This window comes from Myotis davidii, unplaced genomic scaffold (genome assembly GCF_000327345.1).
Source record: "Myotis davidii unplaced genomic scaffold, ASM32734v1 scaffold73, whole genome shotgun sequence".
Lineage (NCBI taxonomy): Eukaryota > Metazoa > Chordata > Mammalia > Chiroptera > Vespertilionidae > Myotis > Myotis davidii.
Genome location: NW_006286675.1, coordinates 7,053,189 through 7,061,758, shown reverse-complemented (window position 1 = coordinate 7,061,758; position 8,570 = coordinate 7,053,189).

Here is an 8,570-nt window from a genome sequence, read left to right as displayed (position 1 = left end):
ATAAGTGTGTGTGTGTGTGTGTGTGTGTTTTCCTTTGTAAGTAAATAAATCTGAAACTTTAGTCAGCTGTTACAAGGGACATGGGGGAGCCTATGGCTGGGACCAGGGAGTTAGGAAGGGAGGTGTCCAGCAGCCGCAGAAGGGATGAAGCTCCTCGAGTGCCCCCTGCTGGAGAATGTCACATCTCTACTTCGGAAAGGTTACTGCCTTCACATGAGCCAGCGGGGATTGTCAGAGAGAAGCTGACTCACGGCCAAGCGGCCAGTTTCTCTCCCAAACTCTGACACCCCGCGATGGTGTACAGCTCAGGTCCTGTTCATTTCTAGCGTCTCTGTTTCACTGGACCAAAAGGCCAGGCTCCACACCTCAACTTGGACACGCCCAACTTCTGTGTAAATGTGGTGAGTGAGAAGAACAGCAGGCCATTTCCCAGGCCATTTCTGATGTTTCTCTTCCTAAAACCAAAACGCAGGGTCACTATTTGTGTCACTTCTCACAGTAATAGGAACCGGCCTCCGCTGCTATTGCTTATGCCGAGTATGACCACGTCCCAGCGGCGGACCTCCTTACCACTCAGTATCGTTCTTCCACCAGGCAGGAAGCCCCTCCCTGGCCTCCGCCGGAGTCCCCCCTCCATGGGGCAGAGAGTCTGCAGGGTCCACAGGGGTGTGCCCACCCAGAGTGTGTGCCCACCCCAGACGGCACTCTGAGTACCCAGGCCCTGAGGAATCCCCACCCACCTCCAGGGCCGGCTCAGGCCTCTTCCCTACGGAGCAAGCTGTTCGCAGGGGACGTGGACAGTTTGTGATGTCGTGTCAGGGTCCACGTGTGTGTGCATAAGGCCCCCAGCAGGGTTTGGGGGTAGGAAGAAGCTGTGGGACCAGACCTAGGCTCTGCCCTTCTGTGTGGTCTCCTTCCAGCCAGAACACCAGAGGGCCTGGGAATCCCAAACGTTCACCTGGCCTCCCGGCTGGTTATGGAAGGCAGCTATGCTCACCACTATACCACCAACGCCAACCCAGCTGGTTATGAAGGTATGTTTGTCAAGGGGAGAGCAGGCAGGGGTCCTCAAACTTTTTAAACAGGGGGCCAGTTCACTGTCCCTCAGACCGTTGGAGGGCCAGACTATAGTTTAAAAACAAACAAACTATGAACAAATTCCTATGCACACTGCACATATCTTATTTTGAAGTAAAAAAAAAAACAGAAACAAATACAATATTTGTATTTGCATGTGGCCCGCAGGCCATAGTTTGAGAACCCCTGGAATAGAGCATTTCTATTCATGTTAGCCTGACTTAAAATTTGTAAATATTTAGATATATAGGCTTCTATCTATGGGCTTGCCCTTGACCCTGCAAATGTTTGGTGAGGGTTAGGGAGGCTGTCACTGCTCCCCCAAGTGGCTGGTTCTCATCACACTAAGTCTGTGCGCAAGCTCCTGGCCATATTTAAATGTTCCTTTCCACCCCCAAGCCTGGGACAAGCATGGGGCCCCACCTCCAGACTTCTACTAAAATCCTTTCGTTTTTTCACGTAGACTCCCTCTATGCTCATTTCTCTGATGACCTCCTGGGGAACCCAGCTCATCATTCAACTTCCAGCTGCTCACACAAAGCATTACATAGAGTCCACTCTCAGTGTAAACGATTGTTCGATTCTTTCCGCTGCTCTCCCCGCCCTTCCACCCCAACCCCGGTCTATCCTGCTAAGTGTGGTGGGTAGGTATGGGTTTTCCTGCTGGGTCCTTTTCTGTTTCTATGATGAAAGCACCTGAATTTCCTTTAGAAACCACCCCTCACTCCCTTATTCCTCAGCCCTACTTTCAGACTGTATGGATCATGCTGGGGGCAGCTGGGTGAGTGAGAAACGCACGGCCCGGTTTCCGGTGCACGGTGTCTCTGCATCTCAACCCAAGAACAGGAAACCGAGTCAGAGTCTCGTTTCCACAGACAGTTACCACAGACAGAAGAACTGGCTTTAAGCAAAGCTGGGTCCAAAGGCTCAAGCAAACTGATTCATCCTCTCTCTCTCTCTCTCTCTCTCTCTCCCCTACCTCCTTCTATCTCTCCCTTCTCTCTCTGCCCTACTTTCCTCCATGTTGGTTTCGGTCTCAGGCTGGTTCTCTCCAGTTGATGGCAAAGATATGCAGGCTTAAGGAAATAACCCCCCACCCAAAAAAATAGTCTCCAAAGAGAGTGAGGACACTCTGGTAATAGTCTCCTCTAAACATCAGAGCCTGAATGAAACCCAGGACATCCAACACCAGTGACACTCTCAGATAGATTACGCACCTCCTTCTAGGACACAAAGAAGAAAAGTCCATCAAAATGACCACAACGCACACTGCCTGCAGCTCAAACTAACTGAGCCGGGCACTCCACCCGCCAGGCGCTCTCGTCTTTATTCCTCAGTAGGACCCAGAAAGAAGGCATTCATGTCCTCTGTAACAGATGCCGAAAGGGCCAGGTTCAAGGACCTCAGCCACAGTGCATGCCGCTAGGGAGAAACCTGGGGACAGAATGAGAGGAAAACATTTTTAACATACTGTTTAAAAAGTGTGTTCTTTATTTTTATTTTTTTTTTGGCTGTGTTTATGTAGTAGCTCTTTACTGATACATAATACATAAGCACATACAGATGCATTAGCCTGCTCTCCACTCCTATTAAGTACAGAGCAGTTACTCCCCTTAACCGTGCCAGTTCCTGGAAACCAGAGTAGACAGATCTTCATAAATGTCCACGTTGCTGGGGTCACCTGTAAAGGCCTCAAATGACCAGATAAAGGCGCTGAGAAGTGAAGGCCCGGTGTTCCTTGAGCAGCACAGGTAAGGGGATAGGTGAAAGGAGAAAGGGTGTGGCCTGAGCCCCAGCAAGTTGATCCCTGGGGGTAAGGAACTGCCAGTCACTGGGCTCCCGGCTCCTCTGTGGTCACCTTTACTCCTTCTCCCTGTGCTGACCAGCCTCCCCCTGCCTCCCCCTGCCTCCAGTTGGAGATGCTGCCAGCCCCACAGGACCTTACAGCAAAGTGTCCGTCAGAAATTGACCGTCATCCCTGGGTCCTATTTGCCAATTTCCGGAAAGGGATATCTGACACCCTTCCCTCCCCGCCCCCTTGGCTGGGTGTCCTTGGTCAATTTACTCCGGTTCAATTAGTTCAACTCCTAGTTAAAAGACAGAGCCTATTAGAAGATGGCTGCAGAGCCCAGACCCTGGGGGCAAACTTCAATAATCGAAAAGGCAGAGTGGGTGGGAGAGGCCCTCAAGTGCCCCCCAGGTGGTCCCCTGGGGACAGGAGCTGCACGGTCAGTAACTGGAGACCTGTCCTGGTGGCTTCGACTTTGCCATCCAGTTATAGGAAGAGCTACCTGCCAGAGGGGTGGGCTGGGCCCTGTCCGACAGCGACAGCGGCATTTCAGGTGTTTGTGTGTGTGGGTGGGGTGGGGGTGGGGGGTCACGTGGCAACGTGAAGCACGTGCTTTGAGTAGGTATTTGTGAAGGATGCCTCATCCCCTGCCCTACGGACATAAAAACGTGAGTTCATTTTGACAGTGTTTTCATCTCACTTTGTCGAATTGCAGACATGTTATTCTTAAGAAATTTCATCAACTGGAATATGTGGAACTTATGTTCTTTGTGGGGAAAGCATTTTTTAAAAAGAAAACGTGTTTGTGTCTGGAAAATGGGTAATGTAAGCAAGCCGCCTGCGTTTGAGAGAAAGCTGGTGGAGGCGGAGATCAGACCTGTGCTTAATTCCCAACCGCTGCCGCCTCCAAACCCCTGGTTGACGTTCAGGGTGGAAGCCCAGGCGGCCCTCCCTCGCTGGGCGGGGACCTTGCAGTGTCTCTGAAGAACCCTGAAGCAGACAAACAGACCTGGAGGGGCCTCGGGCCTTCGTGTGGACCAGAGGACAATCTCGCCAGCAGAGGTCACTGGCGCTCCAGCTGGGACTCCGCGCAGCTGAGCACATCACAGTCACGCGCCTCCCGCCTCTTCATTAACCTGCTCCCTGCCTCGCTTTTGGAAGGAAATGTCAGTGTGTGCATGCTATGCCCGGTTTTTCTCAGTGGTACTTTACCCTCTGATATTCCAAACCTGAGGGGTTTTGTTTAACATTAAGTTCATACTCAATACGACAGGCACTGACACGAGACGCAGAATAGGTTCTGCTTCAACCTTGGATCGTGCCTGACCAGGTGGAGTCCATTCCATAAACTAGTTACACTTGCTTCTTGCCTGCGTTACTGGGAGTTTACCCCCTCTCGCGCGCGTGCGCATAAACACACACGCGCGCACACACACACACACACACACACACACACACAGGTCTAAGGTTCCATGCAAAGACCCCAGCGGAGTAAGGATGGGCGCTGTGGTATAGCATGGAGTAGTATAACCCAGTGATGGGAGTGAAAAGAGAAGGTGCCTGTGGAATGACTGCAAAGAACGAGAAGCATCGGTGAGCCGCCTGTGGGCCCAGAGCGAGCCGTGGACAACAGCTGCACACAATGGACCAATTTGCCGGTGTTCTCAAGCGGCCACCAATAGAGCAAAGAGCTGCCAGCAAGGGTGGAGGAGAAGAAACTGCATTCTCAGGATGAGGGAGGACGTACTCTGGCACCTAAAAAGCACTGGATTGCCACATGACAGCGCCCATCTCTCAGGGCGAAGAGGCTGCCATCCACAGAGGCCAGATGAGAATACCAGCTTCATGAGCCATTAGGATGTGTAGCCTGTTCCCCACCCAGGCAGCCAGGTAACCGCACCTCACAGACCCTGGTCAATAGATGGGTGATGGTCCTGTGAAACCAGAAAGAGGTACAGAAGCACAGTGGAAGCAGGAGGTCCCGGGGGAAGAGAGGGAAGCTGTCCATTTATCTGGGATGAGCTCTGAGAAAGAAGCATGTGACCTAAGGCCTAAGCCAATCAAAACACTGCATGTCCACGGTCATAGTGATTGGCTCAGCAATCCACGTAGAGCCCATAAGACTTAATGGCCCCCGGGAATGCTGTGAGCGAGAACGTGTGTCTCTCCCCTGACTGGACTTGAGGCTGAGGAGGTATGGAATTTGGAGACACTGCCTCCTTCTTGTCGGCATGAGGAACACCTGGGGCTGGGTGGGACCACCTGGGGGTTCCTGAGACTGTGACTAACACACTGGGAGAACCTCAAGATAGGGGACATTGAGTCCTGGTAGCATTGGTTGAGCCCTGAATCCAGCCACACCTGCAGTTAATGCTACTCCTGGGTTTCCAGTGAGCCTGTGATCTCCCCTGTGCCAATTAGAACCTCACTCCTGTGCCTGCTGGGGTGGAAGAGATAAGGTAGGTGTCCTCCAAGCCACTCCTGATGTCTGATACCTTTATTTGCTTCTGTCAACTCTGTCTGTAAAATCTACCCTCACAATCAGACGATGGACAAAGCCAGCCCAAGCATCAGGCCCTCACACAAGTCCAAGGGCAAGAAGAAGAGCAGCGTAGCACACTTATCCTCTTCCTCAAAGGCCTTCAGCAATCCATAATTTAGACCAATTCTTGGCAGAGAGGAAAGAGATGGCCATAATATGGGTTATCACCTGGGGTTGGGTTCATCATCACCAAATAACTGTACAACATTGGGGACCTTTGAGCATGGAAGGAAAAGACATGAATTATGAGTGAGCAACCAATATCTTTGTCATAGGATGGCCACATTGGCAATCATCCAGGCCAATCCCAATTCAACTAAACAAATTATTTTTTAACTTTAAATAACCCATTGCCATAGTAAAATTGGATGACAGCCATTGACCAGGCAAGCAAGGGTTCTGTGCAAATACCTCTGGTGGCTTTTGGAGGCCCTTGGTGACAATATGGGCCTTCTTGCTCTGTTTACCACAGATTCTCTCCAGCAAAGGCAGAGACTTGATAAGTGTGCTCGGCCTCTTCCTGGGTAAAGGTCACCCCTCTGGGAGAAAGCGGCTCATTGTGTGGCCTTGCAGAACAGTCATCATTTGTTTCTTCTCCGTGAGACTCAGCAGTCTGGGAACAGAACTGAAAACCCTTTAACTCTCCTTGCTAGCTCCACCTCAGGAGCACACCCACATGAGCCTGGATAAATGGCCCTGTGAGGGAGGCATGTGGGGGTTGGCAATGACCCTGGGAGGGCACGAGGTTGAGGGCAAGGGGTGATTTCCCAGGAAGTACCAAAAATGTCACCTAAGAGGCTCACGTACTACAATTGGCCTTTTATTTCCATTCTTTGTCCGCAGTGATAGAGGCAGAACGAAGGCTATCCTAGCTGCAGGTAGAGACTGTGTGTGTGCGTGTGCGTGTGCGTGTGTGTGTGTGTGTTACAGTGAACAGGGTCTGTGTCTGTGTATGAGTGGGAGGGAAATGAGGAAGCACCAGAGAACCAGAGAGTGAGTTGTGCCTGCTGCAGTTAACCCACTTCCCAGGGACCACCTGGTTCCACAGGGTGCCACTGTTTTCCCTCCCTCCCAGGGTTGGGAGAAGCCCATGGGACCTACTGGGTGAGAGAACAGGTGGGTGCTGGATTGTGATCATTGTTGTGTGCTCTCTTAGGCTCTTTTCTAACTTGGTCCATGTTCTGCTCTCATCCTTTCTCCTTGTCGCTACATATGGCTGCAGTTAGGAACCCACAGCCCCTAAGAACAGAGCATGTGTACCACTAGGGGCACTGGGATAATTACAGGGGAACACATCAAACGTTTTGTAATTTAACTAAATGCACGGTGCATGAATTCTTGCACAGGTGGGGTCCCTTGCTATGGCTGGCGATAGGGTCTATCTGGGCCATCTCACCAAGTCCCAATCGGGGCCCATTGGGGCTGGCCGGCCAGGGGGAGGGACCACGGGAGGTTGGCTGTGGGAGCCAACTTTGAGCATCTGCCCCCTGGTGGTCAGTGCACTTCATAGCAACCAGTCAACCAGTTGTGCCATCTACTGGTCTTAAAGGTCACTTAGGCTTTTATATATATGTATAGAAGGCTTTTATATATATAGAAGGCTTTTATATATATATATAGATAGGTTCTGCATTAATTTTACTTTTTATTACAAAAAAAAATTGTAATGAGAATCACAATTTGTAAGGTGGCCATGAGAATCCATTGGTTCTTGAGCTCTTCCTACAGAAGAATGTTGAACGCCCCCAGCCCCTAGAGGCTGGAGGAAAACAAGATCCAGATGGTGGGAATCTGAATGGCATCCTGGAGCATAAAAGCAGTGGCTTCAGTATTTAAAAGTGCACCTTTTTTTTAATACATTTTATTGATTTTTTACAGAGAGGAAGGGAGAGAGACAGAGAGTTAGAAACATCATCCCCACAACCCAGGTACATGCCCTTGACCGGAATCGAACCTGGACCCTCTCAGTCCGCAGGCCGATGCTCTATCCACTGAGCTAAACCTGTTTCGGCTAAAAGCACATCTTTGGTCTCCTAATAGAATGCTCTCTCCCTACGCCATACTTCTGTTAAATACATCTATCTCATTGTAAGCACTGTCTGTTTTTACATTAACAGGATTCTATAAATTACTCAATGGAAATAGCTGATTTCTAGGGGACAGTACAGAGAGCTGTAAATTCCTGGATTCTACCCTGATTTCTAGTTCCACTTTCATTTAAGTCTTTTAACACGTCTCTAACTATGTTTTTCTTTTTATTCCATCATCCGGGAAATTACAGGACATTACTGACATATTAATGAGTTGTTTTTTTTTAACTGTTCAACAGGTCTTTATTAACAGAGTCAGAGGGACAGAAAATGCAGTGTCTGAAAGCTGTGATGGATGTGTGTGTGTGTATGTGTGTGTACGCACAGAAAAGGCCTTCTCTCCAGGCAGGGATGATCCCTTGGGTCTAGGCCCACACCTTCAGGTCTTCCCATCAGGGTGGGCCGTAGGCTGAGGTCAGCCTCCACACCATAGTCCCGAGGGAAGAATGGTGGTCTTTCAGGGTGGGCGGGACCCTGACGTCAGCCTCCACACCATAGTCCCGAGGGAAGAATGGTGGTCTTTCAGGAAGGAAGGGACCCTGACCTCAGCATTCTCCCTTCTTCTGGCTCCCCATGACTTGGGTGTGCTGAGAGGGTGGGGACAGGCCACGAGGGGACTTGCATAGCAGGGGAACAGAGCAGGGGTAAGGCATATGGTGAGGACAGGGGGATCAAGGGAAAGCGCATCCTAGCTGCAGGTAAAGGGGACCTCCAAAGGCCAACTCCTCTTCTTCCTCATCCTTTCCCCAACTGCTGCTGGGTTGAGGGGTAAAATCCAGGCAGAGTATAATACCCCACCAGCCCTAACTCCAGAGCTCTGACTGGGGGCAGGGAAGCTCTAGAAAGGCCTGAGTTAATGAGTCAAGCTTGTGTTATGTTTGAACATGACTGGACCCCCTGGTATACATGGGGATTCATGATCTGAATGTGTGTCCCATATGTTCCCATAAGTCTCTGTGTTTGGTGGTATAAGCATGTATGTCCCTACTTGTATACCAGGAACTCAGTATCCACATATGTTGTACGTCCATCTTTCCATATGGGCTCCAGCAAGTGGATGTGTGCGGGACTG